The following is a 23,664-nucleotide window of genomic DNA, read 5'->3' as shown; positions in this document are numbered from 1 at the left end:
TAATTGAACGTTAATGGCAGGTGCGGATGAGGTCACCGGAGCTGGCTTTTCTCACACATTTTTCATGCAAATTCGCGAAACTCTAAACAAATTTAAATAAAAAGCTCTTTGTGCCGCGCGCGCGCCCCTCCGTCCTCTCCCTCCCGCCCGGGGTCCTGGCTCCTCCTGCGGCCCTGAGGCCCGAGGGGGGAGCCGGGCGCCCCGGGGAGCGCCGCCTGCCGGCCAGTGGTCCACGCCCCGCCGCGCCGCCCGTGGCCGAAGGCGCCCCGGCTGCGGGCTGCCGTGGGGCGGCTGTGAGAGACGTTTCCCTGGCGTCGTGGGGCAGGGCGAGGCCGGCGGTGCGCGCGACCCTCAGGGAGGCAGTGTGGCCAGTGGTTAAGTGCCCGGCATCTGGACAGGCGTTCGTGCGGGCATCCTGGCTACACCCACACCTGCACCCATGGGCCATCTTGGTCACCTTACTCGGCCTCACTCTCTCTGTTGGTGAAATAGGAAGTAAGACAGTGCCCAGTTACGCGTATGCAGGTCTGAGGCTTAAACCATGATTTAGGACATGAACCAGCACTTAGACTAGTGCCTGGCCCGAGAAAGTGTTGATTATTATCTGGGCTCCAAGGACCTCGTGAAAATGAATGCTGTGATTTTGCATGGAATCACTTGTCAGGGGCTTTCAGGAGATTTAGGACCCCCTGCAATCCCATTCTGGTCACAGGTAAGAGATCAGGAGCCCAACTCCACGGCTTCTCTCACTGTGTGTGGCTCAGCCCTCAGCTGTGTGGCTTTGCCTCTTAGCCTCTGTTTCCTAGTTTGTAAAATGGGACTAAGTCTGGCGGAGTCGTTGTGAGGATTAAATGAGAAACACTGATGGCGGGCGATTTAGGAGGAGCTTAGGAGCTTGGAACCTGGCAGTAAACGTTGTTGCCACCCTCAAGGCTAGAGGCAGGCCCTGGGCCAGCCAGCAGCCTTCATCCTCTTCCCCAAAGGACCCTAGCCCAGGTCAGGGAGACAGACCTTCCAAGACCTTGCTCCACTCTTCCCATCTACGCCAGGTCCCCTCCACACACAGCCCCCCCCCCACACACCATACATTTTCTTTGCTAGTGGCTAAGTCATACTTTCCTCATTCATGTCCTCCCAGAAAAACTGACCAGAGACAGGAATATTGCAGAGAAATATCATTCATTGTGGGCTGGGAAGACAGAGTCAGGGGGTTCACAGGATAGCAAGAGACCTCTCCCAGAATTTGTCCCAGTCTTCCCTCAGGACCATTCAGGGGGACCCAGTGGTTTAAGCTGCCTGGGTGAGGCCTCTCCTCTCCCATTTCTGCATCTGCACCTTCAGCTTTCCCTTAGCCTCCCATCAGGCCAGCCTCTGGGAAGCACGGGGGCAAGGCTGGGACTGTCCTTGTGTTCTTGCTAGGCCCGTTCCGGTCAAGGAAGAAGCAGCATCTTCAGGAGTGCAGATGACCGGCAGCCAGGGGACTGGGAGGCTGTCGCATCTAATTGACCCTCAGACCTCCCCCACTCCCACTTCTACCAGGTGGAGACCCTGGACCTTCCCGAGGACTCTGCTCCAGCTCTCCAGTGCTCACTTAGGCTTGTCTTGACCAGCTGGGCAGCATCTTTGCCTCCAGGCCACCACCTCCAGGGAGCCCATCTGGACAATCCTACTGCCCCCAGACAACTCTGGAGGAGAGGCTATACTACCAGACAAGACAAAAGCTCCAGTTGTGAAAGGCCCTATAGTCCGCCCTCCCCATTCCCCACTCCGTTGCCCAGGCTGGGGCTGGGCACCCCGCAGGAGATAGATGGCATTAGGTGAAACTGGGGGAGGACCTCAGGCAAAGGACTATTTGTGGTGACCTTGCAGAAGAGGGGTGAATGTCTTGTATGTGTGGGGATTGGCAAGGAGGCCTTGCAGCTTTGGGGACCTCCTTTATGTGCCCAGTCCAAACAGGACTGCTTTGGGGTTAGAAATACAGACTTTAGAGTCAAAGAGACTTGGTTTTGAACCTCAGTTCTGGCCCTAATTGTGTGTGGCTTGGGACCTATAACTTAACTTTTCTGTGCCTCATCGTCCTCATCCCTAAAATGAATGTGCCAATAATACTTGCAGCCCACAGAGTTACGAGGAGTCACCACTTTTCGTGTGGTCATTCTTTTTTTTTTTTTAAAGATTTTATTTTTTTAAATTTATTTGACAGAGAGAGACACAGCGAGAGAGGGAACACAAGCAGGGGGAGTGGGAGAGGGAGAAGCAGGCTTCCCGCCGAGCAGGGAGCCCGATGCGGGGCTCGATCCCAGGACCCTGGGATCGTGACCTGAGCCGAAGGCAGACGCTTAACGACTGAGCCACCCAGGTGCCCCTCGTGTGGTCATTCTTAATGCTTCTTTCCTCCTCTCTCTGCTGGCCCCACAGCTGATTTGGGGTGACCATTGCTACCACCCAGGCCCCAGGGACCCCTGTGGGGTTTCCCGCACCTGCTCAGTCTGGGTCAGCAGTGCCTGTTCTCCCTGCCCCTCTCGGCCACAGCAGGTGGGGGTGGGGCTGGGTGCCCTGGAGAGGCCGGCCCCAGCCTGCAGTGGGTATAGCCCACCCCGAGCTGCCTCCTCAGAGACACTTGCTGGTCCACTTACTTTTTTGGGGGGAGGGGCAGGGGCGAAGCAGATAGAGGAGGCGACTGGCACTGGGCACCCGCGGACGATGAGGTCTCTCTCATGAAACATGCTGCTTATGCAAATTGGGCCTTTCACAGCCCCGTCCATTCTCCCTGCTGGCCCAAGCCCAAGCAGCCCCCCAGCACGATGATACCTCTGCTGGGTAGCAGGGGCAGTGGGTGGGGCACCTTCTCCCCAACCCTGGGCCCCAGCCCAGCCCCACGACTGGACTGGTTGGGGTGAGGGGGGGAGGTGGCTAGGTTGGGGCTTCCAAGGTCCTCTCCCAAAAAGGCAGCTCTGGAAGGCAGAGGGGTAAGGTCTATTCCCAGTGAAACAGGGAACCCCCCCAACCCCCACCCTGCTGAGGAGCTCAGACAAACCCATCAAAGACTCTTCCATATGGTGAAATTGGAATGATATCCACCGAGGCAAGACCCAGAGATACTAAGCCTGGCACTTAGTAGGCTTTTAATTAACCACAGTAGCCATGACGATGATGATTGTGCGCTTCTTAGGCCTGAAAATGGCCAATGGCAGAGTTTCTGGGATGTTTTTTTCCTGCAACATCACCACCATCCTCTTGGAGCTCTTACCCTAAGTTGGTTAATAGAAGTTAAGCCCATTATATTAAATAGCGTCTTTAAATTTTTCAATGACAGGATTCCACGAGCATGGAAAGAACATATAACAGTACAGAAGAAGGAATCCGTCCATCCCCACTCCCCAGAGACAGCCTTCCGATACATATTTCCAGAAACTCTTCAGATATAAGCATACTTAGGACTGACTTTTAAATACACATAAATAAGATCATACTCTATTGCCTGTTCTGCAATTTATTCTCTTTATGCAACGGTATACACTGGCCAGCCTTCCATATCAGCTTACAGAGAGATCTACCACAGTGATTTTTGCAGCTGCATAATATTTCACCGTATGAATGGACCATAGCTTCGTTTCCATGTTCTTACATTCTTAAAAAGAAAATGCTCTGACGAACACCCTTGTACATACTTCTTTGGAAATTTTTACATATATAACCATAGAGTAAATTCCTAGCGGTGCAGTTTGCTTGTCACTAAGTATGTATGTCTTCTACATTCTGATACAGCCGCATTACAGAATATACTGTATGTTTTACATTCTCCAGCCAACAGTGTTTGAGAGTGTCTTAAAATAGACACATGATGGTAGAGAAAGGCACCAAAATAGCCAGTTGGGTGAGATCCAGGCTACGGAGGCAACTAAGGAGCCCTCTGAGAATGGGCCTGTTGTCCCGAGGGCAGTGGCCAGTGGCTTCGTCCTGTCTGGGCCTGTGCGTGCTGGTGGCCCAGGGGTAACCCTGAGTCAGAGGGGAGTGGGGCCCACAAGGGTGCTGGGAGCAGAGGGCGGGCCAGCGTGGCTAGAGTCCCGCCTGAATGGTTTCCTGTGGCCATTGTCTCTGCCCTGCCTGGTCTCCTTGCGGGGAGTTTATTTAGGGGCTTCTGGAGAGGGGGTTGGGCAGGAGGCCGAGGAGGGTGTAGTCCTCACCAAAGGCACCCAGGAATGTGTCACAGGAGGGAAAGAGGAAGGGGGGGGATCCCATCCCTGGGAGAGACAGGATGTCAAGAACCCCTGACTAATGAATAGTGAGCTTGCCCTTGAACCTCACTGGGCTTCGCCATTCTCAGGCACAGAACAAGAGCCGAGACACGTCTGAGCCCAGCTGCACGGGGACGGCGGCGGTTCATCTCAGACACTTTGACAGGCCGGGCCTTTTCCCTGCATAGCTCAGATCTGCCTCCCGGCTCCCGTGGCAACAACACAGCAGCATGGCTCCCAGGTCCAGGCCCTGCCTGCTGTGAGCAGGAGGGGGGAGGAAGAGGAGCACCAAGGGGAGGACAGCTGGGGAGAGGGAGTCGTTAACTCCTAGAAGGCCGGAGCCCCTTGCTTTGGCAACCTCCCAGCGTGCTGCCCTCGCTCCTCCGGGGTGGAAATACGGACGGCAAAGAGCGGCCGTTTGCTGGAGGCCCGGCCAGAGGCCCTCAGACCTGGAACAGGCACACGGTGTGCCAAGGGCAGAAATGGGAGCCCACAGGCCAAAGGCCGAGGCCCCTCCCTGCGGGATGGTCGGGGTAGGTCTCCCCAGGTCCGTTGCCGAGTCCCAGATGGGCAGGGATGGGAGCGGAGCTTGAGCCTCTGCCCACGGCCGCCTCCTCCATCCAGGCCCCTGACCGCTGCAGCCTCAGGACGGTGACTCCTGCATCTTCCCTTTCTGCTCGGCTTTCGGCTTTCTGCTCGGCTGATGACCTCCCGTGCCCTGGAGTGGCGTGGCTCTGGATTCCAATCCTGTGACCTCGGCAAGACCCACCGTTCCTCTCTGTCTCCATCTTCAGAGAAGCTGAAAAGAGGCTGTCCTATCACACTTCCCAGGACAATCTAAAGATAAGAGAATAACATGTGAGAAGGAGCTTTGAGCTCTGGGGAGGAAGGTGTCCTATAAATCTCATTCAGGTATTATTAGGGCTGAAAGTAGGTATTTCTGCTCCCTGGGGCTAGGGGGAGGAGCTCCCCCGAGATTGTTCCAGAACCTCCCCAGCACAGCAGGCCTGAAACTCAAAGGCAAGAGGTCAGGAAAGAACAGTTTGTCTGTGGCCTCTGGAACCCCCGGGTTCAGATGGCACTGGGAGCTGAAAGAGAGTAACCATATAATTTCAAGGTGTTTTACCTGTATTATTTCTAGGCCTCACTGCAACGTGATGAAAAAGGTGTGGTTATTCTCACTGTAGAAATAAGAAAACAGGCTCAGAGAGGTAAAGGGCTGGCCCCAGGTCACACTGGCCATCAAAGGCCTTGAGCCCACATTCACCGAGTGACTCCATGGCCCACATTTATGCCCACACCATGGCAGAGCCACCTGGCCGGGGATGCTGGGGAGAGGGGCTGGGCTCTGAGAAGTAGCCTTTCCCCCAAGCTTTGCTTCTAGGGGCTTAGAGCTTCCGAGTCTAAAGGCCCTGGCCCAAGGAAGTAGGGTGGGGCGAGCCCCAGGGGGAACACTGCAAGGCCAGCCTGAGGGCCAGCCGGTGGCAAGCAGAGCCACCAGGGTAAACACTCATCAGAGAAAAGAGAAACAGCAGAGAAGGCTCCAGATCAGAGGCTGGGAGCAAACTCGGCTAAGATGCGCTCTCCTGCCTACGTCTTGCTCCAGGGCAGGTCACCGCCCAGCTTCATATCACTTGCCAGCACTGAGATGGGTTTTCATGTTTGTAGCGTCTGGGTGAAGGTGCCTCCCTGCATCCCAGGGCAACTTGAAGGGAGCCATGGGGCTGGGTTTCCTGAGAGCCAGGGGGCTGGGAGTACCAACCGACCGTTGGCAGGTTAACAGAGGAGAGAAAGCAGGAACAACTTCCAGATTATAAAATGTTACAGCGAAGAGGCACATTCAATGCCATTCTATCCAATGCTCCTTTTCCAGGTCCAGCACGGGAGCTGGTTCACCCAAGGCTATTCATATTCAGCAGGAAGATGGGCTGGGGTTCAAGTCTCTGACTTTTAGGTGAGTAGGGCTGTGTCTTCCTAGGCCCTTGCCACTCTACCAGGCCACCTTGGGCCCTCAAAGGCAAGGATTTCACCCAATGAGGCAAGGGCCCAAAGCTGGGAAGGACCTCAGCTCACTGCCCTGTGTTGCTGGGTCGTCTACCAGGTGGGGCACGGGGCCCCATGCCAGGCCGACCTGAGCTGCTCAGAATGCAAAAGAGATCCAGGGACCCCACATCCTCCAACCTTGTCAGGAACTGCCCTCGAGGGAAGTCTGCGTGCTTGCTGATAAACAGACACGTGTCGGGACAGAAAAACACAAAGACAAATTAACTTATTCCCGCCCAGCTGTGCCCTCCTCCCTGGGCTGATGATTTGGGCCAGATGCCGTTGTGACTGGCCAGTGCCCGTGGTTAAATATTCTGTATCTCGTCGCTGTCTTCCTCTCTCAAATCCCAGCTGTATAAACTGACCTTGAGAAGCTCAACACCTTCATACCTGCCCCATACCTAACGGGGAAATGGAAGAAGGAAAATGAACCCTATTTGATGTTCCCCATGTACTTAACTCTCCCCAGAGCAGCTCGGAGTTAGGGATTAGTCTTCCCATTTTACAGATGAGGATTGAGAGACACCGAGAGTAGGGGGGAGCTGCTGCACAGGGAGACCAGAAGCAGAGCTCTGATCTGGGCCTCGGCCCACAGCATCTCCTCCCCTGTCTCTCCTCTCCAGCTCAAGTCCCAGGCTGTGTACACCCTGGCCTGGTGCACCAGAAGCCTCCAAACCACGTGGGTTTGTGCTCAGCACCCCTGCCTCAATTTCCCATCTCCCCAGGGTTCTCTCAGGGCAGTTTGGTCGAAGCTGGTGAGCAGGGGAGGCACGCTGCCCAGCCTACTTCATTAGTTCCAGAACAAATCCCTCTCTTCTGACCAGCCCCGACAGGTTGTCAGAAGAAGGAATCCCCACCGGTCACAGATGTCCATTTCTACCTGGAAAAGGGAGCCGGAGGACTTGGGAGGCTGGGGTAAGGGTGGGGACAGCTACCGAACAATAAAACCCTAGCCAAGCAAACATGGCCGGAGAGCCTCAGTCTTGGGAGTTTTCTTCCTGAGGAACAAAGAAGATGACAGTGGCCGCATGCGGGGCCTGTGCCCGGCCCTCCACTGGGCACCGCTCATGCTGGGTCCAGCCTCAGGAGGGGGAGCCGCGCTTGGAATGTGATTCCCTGGCTTTGCGTGCCGCTCAGTTAGCGGAGTGCGACGCCCAAGATCCCCTGTCACCTCCTAAAGCCTCTGCCAGCCCACTCCCCCACACACTGATCACCAGATTAAGGGGCTCAGGGCTACAGCTGAGGCAGCTAAAACCCGGAGGGGAGGGGAGGGGAGGGGAGGGGAGGGGCAGGGAGGGCAGCGGGCAGCCTCCCAAGGCCCTGCCTGCCCTCTCTTCCCCACTCCTACTGTGGGCCCTATTCTCTGTTCCTGTCATGAGCTCTAATCTCCGTACCCTTCCTCACTGAGCTCCTGCGTACCCGCCCCCCCCCACCTAGAGATACCCAGCTGGAGCTCGGAGCAGCCCAGGAGACTGGCAGAGGGGAGGGACAAGAGAGGTGGAGGGGAACAGCAGGGACGGTGAGGGTACAGGGTGGTGGGGGCTGGCTGGAGTCTCACAGGAGGGAAGGATGGGGAGCGCTGGAAGGCAGGCCCAGGGCCTCCCTGCCTGGATGGGCCCCACCAAGGGTAATCCCAGAGGCTCCCTGTGGGACCCTCTGGCCAGCTGCCGGACTCCAGAGCAAGGCACCTCCAGCCCCCAACACACCGGAGGAGAGAGCAGGAGGGAGTGCCAGAGACGGGGGGAGGCTGGCAAAGGACAAGAGGAGGAATTTGGACATTCAAAGCTTTTCCCTAAGACCCCAGCATTTCCTGAAACAAAGTCATCCCAAGTCATTTGAATCACAAACACAGGAAAAGAAGTTCCCTTCTGTATGCATGCTGTCACCAGATCTGTAAGAAATGAGGTGGGATGGGTCCCATCCATGGTAAGGACCCCACAGGAAGGAACTGGAGGTTTTGGCACAGGGCTTTCTGGACTGTGAGCACCCAGGCTCGCCCTTTCCATTACGGGGAAGCAGTGGTGAGAGGGTCGGGCCAGTGGGGCTGAGTGGAGGAAAGGCCAGGGAGGGCCTGAGAGCCAGACCCCCCCTGGTCACTGGATCCTGAGACCCGTGCACCTGGACAAGAGGGGCCATGCCCCATGTTCCCCTCCACCTCTTGATGCTACTGGGAGGAGCCGTGGAGCCCTGGACATTCTGAAGGCAGGATCCAGAAAGTTGTCTGAAGGCTCAGTTCAGCAGGCATCCAGCCCCTTCTCAGCCCTGTCCCCCATGCCAGGGCCTGCAGGGGGCGAGCAGGACGTGCCCAGGGCCCTGACCAGCAGCTGTTCTCACTCCAGCTTCTCCTTTGCGGCCACTGCCAAGCTCCCTTCTGCTGGGTGGGGGCGGGAGGAGAAGGGCTTGGGCTCCTAACAGGGGGGTCTGTGAGGGCCTGGGCAGAGACGTTCTGCCAGCTCCTGATCCCCCACCCGCTCCACAAACAGAGGCCCACACTCCAGTGTCAAGGGAAATGAAATCCTTGCCAATATACCCTTCTTCACCCCTGACCAGAACCCACTGGTCCCGTTCCTGTCCTTGCGCTAAACCAGGGAGTGCGACATCAACACAGCTTTGCAGCGACCACGGTCACAGACTTTCTGAGCTAGAAGATTCCTGAGTTCAACTCGCTCATTTTGCCAGTGAGAGCACTGAGATTCGGGGTGTGGGGGAGAACGGGCCCGCCCGAGGTCACACAGGAAGCCGGGGCAAGGACATGCCTCGTGCCTGTCTACCAGACCCCTCTCCTGTTCAGCGCCTGAAAGAGGGCTTCTCCACCATATCCCAAATAAGATCCTGGCCCAAATGTGGGCGGCAGGGGTCTGGGGCCAAGGGAGGCCATAATGCGATAAGCAGACTGGCCATCTGGCTCAGGGACGGAGGAGAGCCCAGACTGGCCACTTCTGCTGCCCATCCCGGGGGGCCCTGTGTCACGAGAGACAGACTGCCAGATGGACAGGCACTGGCCTGGGTCTGGGTGGAAGCCAGTGAGTTCCCTGTAGCCAGAGCTAACCAACTTTCAGACGTGGTGGGGGAAGAAGGGAGGGGGCACAGGGAGCAAAGCCAGCCCCCCCTCAAGGGCAGAGAGACAGAAGAGCAGGATGAGGAAGCCGGGACTCCCACCCAGGCTCCGAGCCTGGCTCCCCAGGTAGGCCCAGCCTCCCTCAGCTCCACAGCCACAAACAGGTCCCCCTCCCGGGGAAAGGCAAACACATCTCCCCTGGCACCTTCTCAGACATGCATGCAAAACTAATTAACATGGGGAGACATGCGAGCAGCCGGCCAGCTCCACACCCTCGAGTCCACGCAAACAAGGCGAGCCCTTGTCCGGGGGACGTGCACAAAGCTTTGTTGCTAATTTAGGCATCTGTCTCTGTCTGGCCTGGTCCTCCTGCCTGCGCTGGGGTTTTTCCCAGCCCCTCGGACAATGCTGGGAACCGGCCCGCCGATCCCTTATTCAAATCATACCCAGGACAATGAGCTCATTGTGCAGGCCACAGAAAAGGGGATGCTGGGGTGGGGGGGTGGGGGGGTGTAAAGGGGCATTGGGAGAGGAGAAGGGTAGGGGGGTGAAGAAAATGGGAACTCAGGAAAGTGTTTACTAACACAGCCCCTGCAGCTGCTTGGGCCCCTCTCCCCTCCCCCCACCTGGATGGCAGCTGGGGAGAAGTCCCGGGGCTCCGAGGTGGGGGCCCCAGAGTGGATAAGGGGCCAGCAGTCAGCCAAGTCGGGCTCGAACCTCCACCTTCAGCAGTCTGCAGCTACCCCTGCATGTCCATGGCCAGACACGCTTTCTTATAGACTGGCTTGGGGGTTCTTTTCATTTCTGACTGCAGACTGAGCAGTGTAACACACAGATCCTCACTGCAGAGGCCGAGGCAGGGCTGCGGGGAGAGGTGCTGGCGGCTGTGCAGGGTGGGACCTGCTGTCTTGGCCATTGTCTTCAGGCAACGTTTCATTTTCTCCTCCTTCCCAGCTAATAAATTAGAGAGGAGACCGTGAGCTGCGAAGGGACAGGCTCCCCACGGACGGCGGGCGGGCGGGCAAGTCTGTGAGCTCACGCAGATGGGGCTCACCCAGCCCAGCGGCTGCTCACACCACACCTGGTCGGACACTCACAGGCAGCCTCACACAATGAGCACCATTAAGAACCGCCCCCCCCCCCACACACAAACACACGCGACATATCCATGTGCGCGCGCGCGTGTGTACATACATACACACATCTATATAAATCTCCCGAGATCCCTGAGGGGGTAGATCTGGGGCTTTGAAATGCCCTCCCTCCTACAAACACCCCCCACCCAGCTCCTTGTCGCACTGAGCGGCCCAGACAGGCCGATGTAAACAGACACACACAGCCTGACACTGACACGCAGACACAAAAAGAAACACACACACCCAGAGGCAGCCCCAGACACACACACTGACAATAGCGTAATGAATGCAGGACCGGAGCGCATTCAGTCACAAGCCCACAGTGCTGCTCGCCCAGCACCAGGGTGGCTGAAAGGTTGTGGAGGGGCTGCAAGCTAGCTTCTGCCCACCTCCTCCCTCGTCCCGTCCCCCAGGACCGCTGGCTACACGGGAGGTGGAGTAAAACGCCATTCCAAGCATCCAGGTGGAGGCAGATGCCTCTTGAGACAGAAAAGTTTGGAACTGGTCTCAGCCCTTAGTCAGGATTATCTGAACTGCCCTGAAGAATTATTTTCTTTAATACTATTTAAAGTCATTATTAATTACCCTGCATTTCAAGATGGTGTGTTTTAAAGCCAGGGGAAGAGGGGAGCCTGGCTGGCGTCCTTTTCCCTTGCAGCAGAATCCACAGGTTGGGGTGATTTCTTCCTTCAGTTAAAGTAGTGAGCAGGGGATATAGGGTAAAGAGGAACACAAATGGTTTACATCTCAGAGACCCTTTAAAACGTGCTTCTAAGGATAAAGGAGAAGCAGGGACTCCCTCTCCACTGGCCCAGAGGCGTGGAAATGGATTAGGTCGAACCATATGAAATTACCAATATTTGATGGGTTTAGATCTATAAAAAAGAAATTTCATATAGGTCAACCTCATAGGCAGCTGGTTCCAAGAATTATCGGGGGTGTTTTCCCTTTTTATTTCCTCCCCAAACTGGGTTATTTTATTCCTGAAGAAGAAAAAAAACAATAGTAACCCAAGACCCAAATCAACCTCGGACCAACCGCCTACAGCCGCATAACTATGTCATGTATAGACTCTGGAGCAGCCACTGGAATGACCTGGGGACCCGCGCGCAGGCGCACAGCCTGCGGCCTGCGTCAGGCCAGGACCCACCTTCCAACTCTTCCTCCAGGGCTCCTGCTTCTCCTTTCCCTGCCTTCAGATTCTGGAATGTGTCCTGGAGGGGACAGAAGGAACATGAAAGGAAACGGGACCACTGTGTTCCTTGGCTTCTCCTCTAGAGCAGTGTCAGGGGCTAGCATGGGAGTCCACGCACGCACTCTGTCCTGGAGGAAAGGTCAACCTGGAAGCTTCATCACTAAACACTTGCTGTCAGCTGGCTACCAAAAAGAAACCCAAGGCCAGTCTCTGTGCATATGACATTCGTTCAGACTACCTCGCAAAGAGCCACATAAGGGAAGCCAGGAGGGCACGGAGGCCGCCCAGCGTAGGGAAGGCCCACTCCTTGCCAGCATCTGGATAACCATGTCTTGTCGCTCAGTGCATCTTCCTGGGAAATTACTCTCTCGGACTTCTCTGGGTTCCCAGGGGAGGAAAGGTGGAAGGTTTTGGAAGCAGAGTCAAGAACTGCTCTGTAGGGGCGCCTGGGTGGCTCAGTCATTAGGTGTCTGCCTTCGGCTCAGGTCATGGTCCCAGGGTCCTAGGATTGAGGCCTGATCGGGCTCCCTGCTCGGCGGGAGGCCTGCTTCTCCCTCTCCCACTTCCCCGCTTGTGTTCCCTCTCTCGCTGTGTCTCTCTCTGTCAAATAAATAAAATCTTAAAAAAAAAAGAAAAAAGAACTTCTCTGTATCTCACTACCTGCTTCTTACTTGCCCACCGAGGAAAGCCTGCTTCACGTATGCTTATCCTGCCCACCAGCAGCAGTTGGCTGGTCCATACAGAAGCTGAGGGAAGATACTTCCTCGGACAGTCTTCTAGTGGCCAAGGACCTGGGGCTCCATTCGAAGACCTGGAATGACCTTCCATGAAGACGGTCCCTCCTACATCTTTGACAAGTACTTTAACCAAAATACCACGTAAGTTCTAAAGCTTTATCCTTTTAAACACACACACACACACACACACTGACTTCAACAAGAAAACCACTGAAGTGATAGTAATAATAAAATAAAATCTGTTTAGCCTTCCTGCTCCTGGGGGCAAGAGACCGAACGGCAGAGGCTGCTGTCTGGGCTTTAGGACTGGGGGGATTCATTTGCAGGGCGGGCCCCAGCCTAGGGGCTACATGAATGACTCTTCCAAACTCCAGATGTGTTGAGAGGAGGCAGCTGGGTGCCCAGTGTTGCCATATGCAGGCTTACCTGCCAACCACTCTACTCAGGATCCAGCCTGAGCAGAACCAGGAGAGGATTCTGGCTTGGATGCCCCAAACAGGATCTGATTTCTTCCAAGGAGGAGAAACCTTCTGTATGTGAATTCACCCAGATGTAATTTATTATTTGATTGCATTTAAGATGTTCCTTACCAGTCTCACATGGAAATCTCAACAGGTTACTGCTATACTGATTCCTAAGATCAAAGTTGTTTCTTCAGTGAAAAAAAGGCAATTGAGATCTCACAGTTTCTATATAGAACCAATGGAATCTGGAAAATTAAAGCTCTAGCCCAGGCTAAATGGCAACTTAAGGTCACCATAGGCAATGCATGAAATGGCCTCTGACCCTGCTCTCCCAGGCTCTTGGGGCCACGGAGAAGGGCAGAGAGGCCAGGAAGCTGCCAACTGGTGAGAACTGTCATACCTCCAGGGCCCATTTATCCAGCACCCCTTCCCCCAGCCTGGCCTTCCCATCCTGGACGGATGGATGAAGTTCTGTATTACACGAGTTTGAAGTGCCGAGCAAGGGGCTGTGGTTTTGCTTCTCTGTATCCCCAAGGCATTGCCTAGAGCCTGACACATAGTGCTTGGTCAATAAATGTTGAATGGATAAATGAAGGCAATGGAAAAAATAGTCCGGCCCGGGAAGACTTCCAATTCCTGAGCTCCATGGCTCCCTTGCAAACTGACTTATGGCTTCAGGGCATAGTCCTGGAGGTGCTAAAGTCCAGGCCAAGAGCCATCAGATGTGAGAAAGGCCAGGGCAGGTGTACCTGCTCAGCTCGGGCTAGCCTGGCAGCCCTCCCACACTGACCTTGCACATGGGGATGAGACCAGCTCCCTTAGTCTGCCCTCCACATCTGACCTGATTTCTGGTCCAGTCCTGCAGGAGTCTACCCTGCTGCTCCATCCCCACCTCCAAAGTTTTGTGGGGGAGTCTCCTTCCCCCACTCAGCCTAGGAGACCTGTTTGGGTCCAGTGAGCCTTCTCTGATGACTCCACTCCAAATGAATTCCTCCTCTCTTAACTCCCAAAGTCTGAGTCAAGCTATCACCCCTTGAATGTGAGCCTTATTAGGCTGGCTTTCGCTCGGAGGGGTCAGGGAGCAGGTCAGGGGATCTCTTGGTACCGGAGCTTGGAGCTTATGCATGGTCGGTAATCGCCTTGACTTATTCTAGTGACTGACCGAGAGCTGAGCCCGATCCCTCACTGGCTGCTTTCCCTGCGCCTCCACTCGTCACTGATGTGCAGCCCACCAGTTAGATGGTCACATACGTCACAGCCTTGCTGGCTCATGCATGCTCAGCCCACCCCCGCCCCCCAGTGCATTCACACCCATCCTATAACAGCGGCAGATGGGGGACGCAAACTGACATTTCTCGAGTGCCACAAGCTCAGTATTACTATCCCCGATTTTATAGATGAGAAAACTGGCTCAGAGGGAAGGGAAACCATGTGCTGAACTAGATCGGACAGACCCCTGATGCCCACTGGGCGGCACGCTCTGCTTCCCACCACCGTGATCTTGAAGCCTGCAATCTGATAACAGAAGAGAGAACAATGGGCTAGAAACAGCTAAAAATGGGGTAAAGGAGGCTGCAGGCCCAACGGGAAGGGGTGGCTGTAAACCCGAGCCCTTCTTCTCCTTACTGCACCTCTCCCTAGCGCTCCCCAGGGAAATGACATGCCCTTGGAGGCATCTCCCACCTCTCCCAATCCGTGCCACCGAACTCGGGGGATAGGAAGAAGGTCTAGCATTCTTTGTTTAAGGACCAGATAAGACTGAACAGAGGATGTGGATCCCTTTCCCTCCTCCAGAAGACTCAGTGCGACCTTAGGGGGATGTAACATTCTCCAAAGCAGAGGCTCAACCTTGCCCGGGATGGGTACAATCCTTGGCAACATGGGCAGACTGGCAGACTTTGGCCAACCCCTGATTTTCCAGATTGAGGCACAACCAGGCTACAGTTCACACTGACAAAAGCCAGGATTGGGTGGGACCCTTCTCACCCCTCGTAGTGCCTTACCAAGGCTCCCGGGGGCCCAGCACTGAGCCTTCCTACCCGCTACCTGCTTCCTGTCTCTCCAGGTGCATTGTCAGCCCAAAGCAGGAGACACTACAGAGCCACCCTCTAGCCACCGAAATAAGCTCAGGCTGCTCCCCAAAGCCCAGGCAGACTCCTTGGGAGATGAGGACCCATGGGGGACTCAGACTACCACCGACTCAAGGGTTGTAGCTTCTGAGACATACCTCATGCAATCAGCCCATGACATGTGGCTTAGAGAAGAAGGGCAGACCCTAGATTACCTTCACCTCTCTTTCTGCTCCCCAAGAGACAGGCCTTAAAGAAGACGAAGTACGCAGAGCGTTAGCACAGAACTTGGCACAGCATTAAGTGCTCAATAAATGGTTCCTGTCACCATTATCATGACTCATTATGATTTCCTGGTTGCCCATTCCTCACCTCCCGGGCTCATGTGAGGAGCTGTCTTTTCATAAACTCAAGGCTTACTGAGGGCTGGGAGACCATTAACGGAGTCCTGGGTTTCCGGGGCAGGAAACTGGAGTTCCTGAGAAGGGAAGGGGACTGGAAGCAAGGCTGGACCCACAGCCAGGAGTCCTCTGAGGTGAGAGGGCCCCTCTGCTCTCTGACAGCAGGGTGAGCCCAGCACCTCCCCAGAAAATCTCTCTGAAGACCCAAGGCTTGGCAGGACGCCAGGGCAGGAGGCCTCTCGAAGAAGACGCTGGCTCTGAGCCAAGGCGCATCCCAGAAGCTTCAGCTCCCAGAGAGCAGCACAGGCTGAGGGGAGGAGGGGCAGCAAGGAGAGGGGCAACGAAGAGTGCTGGGGCCAAAGGAAACCTGCTTAAAGCGGGTTTGGCATGAACTTGGGATGCACAGTTGCCCTCCCATGCCCTGTGGTTTCCACACACCTGGGAGACTATGAAATCACTGCAAGGACAGGGATAGGGGCCTGGGGAGGTGGTCCACCCCCAGGACAACCCTCCTGTCACCCATACCTATGCCCATTCAAACTCCATGGGGCACTGCTAAACCTCCATCCAAAGATTCCTGGCGTTACCCACTGGCTCTCTTCCCCCGCCCCTAGACTCTGAAAAACAATGCTGCCTCTAGATTCAGACCTTTTGCCTCCAAGGACTGTGGGGTAACTTAAGGAGCTGTACTAGACACCCCTAAAAGCTCCGTTAACACCTAGCCTCTCTAGTGGCCTCCAGCCTGGCATTTCCATGGCCTTCTATACACAGAGCTCTCTGTGGCCAGGGACCTTCCAGGGATAGACCAGGATTAGTTACTGAACATTAGGGCTGGAAGGGATCTTAATTCTCTAGTCCAGGCCAATAAAATAGGAGTGGCACCTATCATTTCAAATTTCCTAGAAGCCACATTAAAAAGTAAGAAGAAACAGGTAAAACTAATTTTAATACTATATTCTGTTTAACCCAGTATCATCATTTCAGCATGTTGCGCTCACCGCATCTCATGAGATCAATAATGGTTAGCATCCTGGACAGCGCAGCTCTTGACTCCAGCAACTTCCCCGGCTTTAGGATGAGGAGGGGGCCCAAGGATCTCTAAGGAGTGGGCGGCCCGGTAGGAAGGGAAGCCTCAAACTCCATCCCTACAGCTGGGCCCATCAACCTGTCCTTTCGGCCTCCTGATTCATACTCGCCTACGAGATAGATGAGTTTACCATAAATCCAGTTCAGGGGGACTGCGACATAAACCTGTTTGAAACAGACAACCTGGAGGGGAGAAGACATGGGTGTACTTGACATCACAGGCTCGGGAACAAAGACCAACAGAAAGGCACAGGAGGGAGGTTCTGCATGACCTCTGCACTGGAGGCAGGTCTGGATGAGGCCCTCTGGGTGTGCCACCCCCGATCAGGGCCACCCGGCTTCTCTGGGTTGCAAATACCCACGCTCCAGCCCTGGGGCTGGTGAATTTTCTACCACGTCTCCCTGGAGGAACTACCCACAAAAGCTCCTCTCTGCTTTAGAAGGCAAGAACAAGTCGTGCATTTACCCCGTGCTTCTAGTCTTCTTACTCTGAGTCGCCATGCCAACACACAGTCATAATTACCGAGGAACGCGCGGATCGTGGCAGCATTAACAAAGACACTATATCAGGGCCTGTGAGCTAAGCAAGGTCAGGCTCCTCGCGGCCCCCCAGCTTCCTGCCCACTGCCTTTATTCCACTCTGATCCATCTCTTTCCCTTCATTCTTTCCTCCCACCCAGATGGTCTCTTATTATATTTTCTCTCCAAAGAAAGGCACTACGGCTTAGTGTATAAAACACTTTTATAGCAATTAGGAGACAGGTTCTCCTTTGAGTCCCGATTTTAACTTGTGGGAAAAGTCACTTTAACATCCAGGCCTCAGTTATTTTGCTGTGAATGGGGAGAGTATTTCGGACAGTGCCTATTCAGCAAGTGGGCGCCTGCATTTCATTCACCTACTAAATTCAGGGGCTGCTGTGTATCTAGTGGACTCTAAGATCGTCTTTATGAGCAGCACCAGAGGTACCAGAAGCTCAGAGAAACAAAAGAAGGTTCAGATCAGAGAAGGAGTTGGTTCTAATGCCCTGAGAACAGCAGGGCCTCTGTCTCCCCCCAGGAAGGGCGCAAATCTCAGAAAGGGGGCCGGGAGCAGCTGAAGGGTAGGCTCTATCAGATTATAAAAAGATGAACGGGATGGATGAGAACTATCAGGCTAAGTGACAAGCATCCTGAGGCCCCCAGTGGGAACGAGGACATGCACCCATTTAAAATGAGAGGTCAAAAAAAGAAGGCAGACAGCCACCACCCGAGCCCTACACAAGAGCGCCCCAATTTCAGAACACCCAGTGCACCAACATCTGAACTTACAAAGGAGATAAATTGGAGGCTGATGATTAGCATCACAAAATGATTATTCCCTTTGTAAAAGGCTTCACTGCAGGACTGCTTTAAATAGTGCATTTAAACCATGATCTGATTTGCTAAATTCGATTTATACACATCTACTGCCTAAGCTTGCGTGTGGCTGTATTTACATGTCTTCCCTTGGCACAGAGGAGGGGAGAGGCCAGCCATTATTTGGGGCCTTTAATCCTTGTAGACAGTAACTAATCTGGGGAGCTGAACCCTGGTTTTCTTCCACAGCTGGGGCTTTTGCTATAAACTGGCCTCAGCTCTCCACCCCACTTTGCCTATCAAGAGCCAGCCCAAAGATGATGGTCAGGATTTGGCCAGGATTTGTTGTGGCATTTCGGCCAATAGGGGCTCCTCACCAAGAAGGAGACCCCCTTCCCCCCCACGCCCAAGGATGACAACTTTCTGGTACAAATTTCCAGAGAATCTGTCTGTGGGAGGCTCACTAAATTTATTTAGCGCCTACAGTTATCATACCAGGGTTCAAAGGCTACCTTTTGGGAGTCAGAGAAATTGACTAATCTGTATAAATTCTGGGGATCTGATGAGCTACATTCTGCTATTTGTACGTAAGCCACAGGAACCATTCTGCTATTTGCGCGTGGCCCAGAAAGGCTGGCTCTCCAGCCCAAGACAAAAGAATGGGTCCACCAGGTCTCATGGTGACTGTTGCTAGTGTCATCAGGAAACACTCCTGGTTCACCTAAAGGGACTTGCAGGCCTCGTTGATAGCATAGTCCTTCAAGAGAGAAATGATTCCTTCCCACAAGACCCAACAGTGTGACAGCGCAGTTAGGAGCCAGACCACTGCCAAAAGGGGAAGCGCCCAGCTCACACCATTTGCTAAAAGAAAGAGGTCTAAGGCATTTATGGGCTCAGAAATGCAACATTCAAAAAAACCAAGTCCTTTTAAAAAACTCAAGTTAGAACCTCTCCCTCCACCACCACACCATATCCAAGACCCAGAGGCTTAGCCTTTGAGAACCACACATTCATTTATGGGATATTTGCAGATATCCACAGTGACGAGCTCAGCCCAGCACTGGGAACTGAGGGCTAAAAAAGGAACAAGACAGCACTCAGGTCTGAAGAGCTTATAGTAGAGGACGGAGGGGTCACCAAACAGAACTAAAGTATTTCACTGTTGAGAAACCCACTAAAACCTGCTCATGAGAGGATGGGAAATTGACTAGGAATCAACTGGACTGGATCCCAGTTCTTGTTCTTCTAGCCACTTTATGACCTTGGGGAAAATCACTTAACTTCTCTGGGCCTGGTTCCTCATCTGTGACATGAGCAGTTGACCTACATAATAACCAAGCTTTAAATTTTCTATAAATCTTACAGAGGAAGAAATGTTCATATCTCTAAAAACCCTGATGAGCTTTCTTCTTTCTTTCTCTCTCTCTCTCTTTCTTTCTTGAACAAGGTTATAAATCGTCCCATTTTCTTCTTTGTCTTGGCTGCCAGGGGGCTCAGAACAACCACAATATTAAAAACAACATTTATTTTAGGCCAGGGCTTTAGGCCAGGAGATTGGGGGTAAGCGGGGTATGACAGGAGAGCTCTCATATGTGAGGTGGGGCTGTGTGGACATGGCGGCTTGGATTCAGGACAGGCTTGGATACGGTCACAATGGTGATGAATCTGTGTGTTTGTGTGTATGCATGCCCGTGCAGAGCCCGTGGTTAAGAACTCAAGGCTTTGGGGCAGACAACCCTGACTCTGCCACATCCTAGCTACAGCCAAAGTCACAAAGAGGGAATCACCACCACCCTACCTGTCAAGCTGAGGCCCAAATGCATGAGAAGTGCTTTGTACCAGGCTAGGTACAAAGCGAGACTCAATAAACACAAACGAACAAACTGGAGTTTCTTAGTCACTCTGCACAAATGCATATGCGTGGGACCTGCCTTAGGGCAGCGGTCGATCAACTGGGGCAGTTACAAAAAAACAAAAAACAAAACAAAACAAAACAAAACCCACAACCGCAAATGCGCTTAAATTATTCACCCGTTGAAAGGGGGCCGCTGGGGAGCCACTGCTCTGACCTAGGGCCGCGGCCTGGTCGGGGCACGAGCTCCCAGCTCCGAGGTGCTGAGCCCGTGCGCCCGCAGCAGCGCCGGGGTCCGGAGGGGTTGGGGGGGGGGGATGCGAACGGAGCCTCAGGGCCGTCCTCCGCCGCGAGCCCCGCCCGGGCCACACCAGGTCCCGGGCAGGGCGACCTGGGCCTGCTCGCCGCTCGGACCTCGCGGTGTCGGCGGGGGGCGGGGGTGAGGGGGGGAGGGAAAGCGGGCGTCGGCCATGCGCTTGACATTCCTCGGAAAGAATGAAAGAGCGCGAAGCACCCGCGGTCCCAGACTCCGACCCCGCGCCACCGTTCCGCCCCAGCCCGGAGCGCGCGGCCGGGCGAGGAGGCCACGGGCCGCACGCGTCTTCCTCCGCGGCTCCGGCGGGAGCGCACGCAGCGGCCCCGGGGCGCAGCCGCCGCGACGGAGGGCCCGGCGGCCGTTCGCGGGCGCGGCGGGCCGCGGTCATTAGCGCCCGGAGCGCGGCGGCGGCGATGGGCGGGAGGGCGCGCTCGACGCGCGTTCCGCTTCTGTGGGCCGCGCCGCGACCTACCTCGTGCCCACGCAGCCATCTTGCGGCGGCTCCTCGCGCTCTCAAAATGGCCTCCCGGCCCCGCGGCGCCCTGCCCGCCTCCCCGCCGGGCCCCGGGGTGCGGTGTGCGCGCCCCCCCGCCCCCCCGCGCCCGCGCTCCGTGGCCGGCGGCACCGCGGGGCCCGAAGGCCGCGGGGCCCAGGCGGCGTCCCGGCGTACGCGAGGCGCGAGCGCGGCCCCCTGTGCGCGCCGGTCAGCCCACTCTCTGCGGCCGGGAGGGTGCGGGTGCGGGTGCGGCCCGGCCGCTGAGGGCCAGGAGGGAGGCCACCGCGCCACCCTCGGTAGAGGGGTCAGGCTCCCGGCCTGAGCGCCTCGGACTCCCGCGGAACGCCGACGGGGAGAGCCCGGGTGTCCAGGAGGCCGCGCCGGAGACCGCAATCAGGGCCGCCGGTGCCGGGCGCCCACTGGGAGCCCCACGCCGTGCTCCGCTGAACTGTATCCCAGAGCACAGCGTGCCCGTGGCTGTGTGGTTAACGCCAGTTTCCACCTCCCCCGGGGAAGGGACGCGGAGGGGGATGACGCCGGATCCGGGCCTAGGAAGGAGGGGTTGCCTTTTTGGTGACCCAGGTAAAAACACAGACGCTCCACCGACCTGATCGTGGACTCCCAACCTCCGGACTGCCGGCCCTCGAGCCCGCTCTGCACCCCGGGCGGAGTGAGGGTGCAGGCAGACAGCTCCTCCTCCCACGCCGGGGCTCTGGCCACTCACCTTTCCACCCGCGCGCCCTCCGAGTTCGTGCCTGAGAAGAGGGCGCCGAGGAGGGAGGCGCCTGCAGGGGAGTAGCTGTAAAACAGAAAGGAGACATCAGGCGCCCCCCACGCCCGCCTAGAAGCGCGCTGCGGTCCCCTCGAAGGTGGGAGTAGGGCACACGCGTCCTCCAGGTCACGACCACAGCCCGGGGCGGCTGCTGGGCGCACTCCGTGCCTCAGACTCGCTCGCCCGGGGCGCGGGAGGGAAACCCCGTACTGGCTAAGCGGGGGTCCGTCCCGGCCCTGAGCTCCTTACCCTCCAGCCGGCCAGGCAGCCAGCCACCCGAGAGGTGGGACGCCTCCGTGCACCTAAGGCCAAGCACACCGCGGAGAGCCCGCCAGCCGCCGCCCCAGGACAACCCTGGCTTCCCCGACAGCGTTGCTCGTGAGTCCTGACACTCGGAACCTGCCCGAACCAGGACCCCGGGCCGTTTTCCGGAAGCCCAACTGTTAGAAATCCGGAACCCGAGTTACGGTGGACCTCCTGGCGGTGCCCTCTTGGCCCCGCAAGTTAATCTGGATCCCGCTCCTCTCAAGTCTCTAAGGACACTTGCAGGTGCACCTCCCCAGCCAGCGAAGCCGGGAACTTTACATCCGCCCGACCCTCCCTCCCAACGGGGTGCTCTTTGGTGTCGTAATTTGTCTCCCAGTTCCAGGCCTGGTGGGTATGGCAGGCACTGGGGAAAGAAGGCAGCTGGTCAATTCTTCCATGAAACTCTGGCCATTTATTGGTGCTTTCACTCTCTCCAGCAGGTGATTTTAACCTCGTATCCAGACATCCATATGCACCCCTTGCCCCAGCATGGAGAAAGAGCTACATTTGCTCAGCACCCACTGTAGGCCAGGCACTTCATTTGTATATTTTACTCAATTCTCACACGATCCCTGGAGGTGTAGTTACTTATGTTACCTCCATTTCACAGATGGGGGGTGGGGAACACAAGTCTAGGGAGGTGATGTGACTTGTCAAGGATACACCGAGTTGCAATGGCAAACGCATGCCCCCCAAAAACCCTGCCTCACAAGTGTGGGCATCCTTCCCCACCCCCCCAGCTGCTGCCCTTCTGGAATTTGGATTGCTGGTTTATTAACCCAGTCTAGGATTGTCCCGGGTCTTCCACTCCAGTGCTTCAGCTCAGGAATTGTCCCCCCTAGGGACACAAAAAGGCCACAGGCCAGTCCCCCTGCTTTCCCCATGACCAGTGAAAGAGGAATTCCTGCAGCCTCTCTGGGCACCCCAGCGGCATTTCATCCCTCTTTAGCCTGGGTCCAGAACCTTGGGGGGAATCTGGCAAAGCCTCATGCTGGCCAATAATCCACTCCTGATTTTTAAAATCCCAGTTTACACAGTCAAAGAAGTGGGTGACCTGCATTATTACAAGGATAATTCACGCAGGAGAAAATGAGATGAAGGGGCAAGTTGGGCATGATATTTTTACACACAACCCCAATGGAGACCTGAGGGGATTCAGGAGCTAAAAAGAGGATCATTACAAGGAAATGCCCCTCTCTCTGGTTTCCTGCAAAGGATTTCATCCCGACTGATAATCAGGCAGAAAGCCGTGTAACTCCCCCAACCTCCAAAGCTGAGAGGCGCTTTTTCTTTAAATGACGTTAATGTGACGTTAATGTTTCTTTTTTTTTTTTCAATGAAACCTCCGTAAGAGACATCCTCCAGGGGCGCCTGGGTGGCTCAGCCGTTAAGTGTCTGCCTTCGGCTCAGGTCATGATCTCAGGGTCCTGGAATCGAGCCCCACATCGAGCCCCACATCGGGCTCCCTGCTCGGTGGGAAACCTGCTTCTCCCTCTCCCACTCCCCCTGCTTGTGTTCCCTCTCTCGCTGTGTCTCTCTCTGTCAAATAAATAAATAAAATCTTTAAAAAAAAGAGAGAGAGAGAGAGACATCCTCCATTAAAAAAAAAAAATTTTGCCCATTGGGCCTGATGTGAAAGAAATTTTAAGAAAACACAAGTTTGGGCTTTTTCAGAAGAGAGCCAAGGAAACAGGCCCACCCTCAGGCTGCCTGAGGTGACAGAGATGGCAGCTGAAGGTTGAGCCCAGGGCGGTACAACCAAGACTTGGGAGATGCCAGGAACAGAGGTAACAGAGGGCACAAGGGTCTGCAGCCACACTCTCCAAAGGGCAGAGGAGGAGAGGTCCCTTTCAAAATAAACGCAAATTGATGGTGTGAGACCAGCCTAGCCAGAAGGATGGCTGTGGTGCCCAAGTCCCTGCCCAACTTGCCGAGCATCTCCACCCTAACAAGACAGCGAAGACTCAGGAAATGCCACCCTGCACGTTCCTGCGACACACAAAGCCCCAGGATTTGGCCAGAGACAGAGGAGAGCAGCTCCACTCACAGCACCCCCTAATTCATGGGGGGGTGAAAACTAGGTTGCAAGCTGATGGGGGGGCGGGTGAGGCTGACCACTGAGGGGTTGGAGTGCCTGCACAGATGGAAGCTGAAAGGAAG

At 55.4% G+C, this 23,664-nt stretch overlaps 1 long non-coding RNA gene across 1 annotated transcript; it reads right to left on the bottom strand.

Moving 5' to 3' along the window:
* Positions 1 to 2,230: 2,230 nt before the first annotated feature.
* LOC145723312 (uncharacterized) lies at positions 2,231 to 21,466 on the bottom strand. Its single transcript, XR_014148242.1, has 3 exons — positions 21,151 to 21,466; positions 5,365 to 5,419; positions 2,231 to 5,075 (listed from the first exon to the last, which is right to left on the bottom strand). It is a non-coding gene; the product is annotated as an uncharacterized LOC145723312 (long non-coding RNA).
* Positions 21,467 to 23,664: the final 2,198 nt, after the last annotated feature.

The sequence above is a fragment of the Leptonychotes weddellii genome, chromosome 9, assembly GCF_054177405.1.
Source record: "Leptonychotes weddellii isolate Sample4059 chromosome 9, ASM5417740v2, whole genome shotgun sequence".
NCBI lineage: Eukaryota > Metazoa > Chordata > Mammalia > Carnivora > Phocidae > Leptonychotes > Leptonychotes weddellii.
Note: the sequence above shows the minus strand (reverse complement) of the source record. Positions and strands in the feature narration are given on the sequence as shown.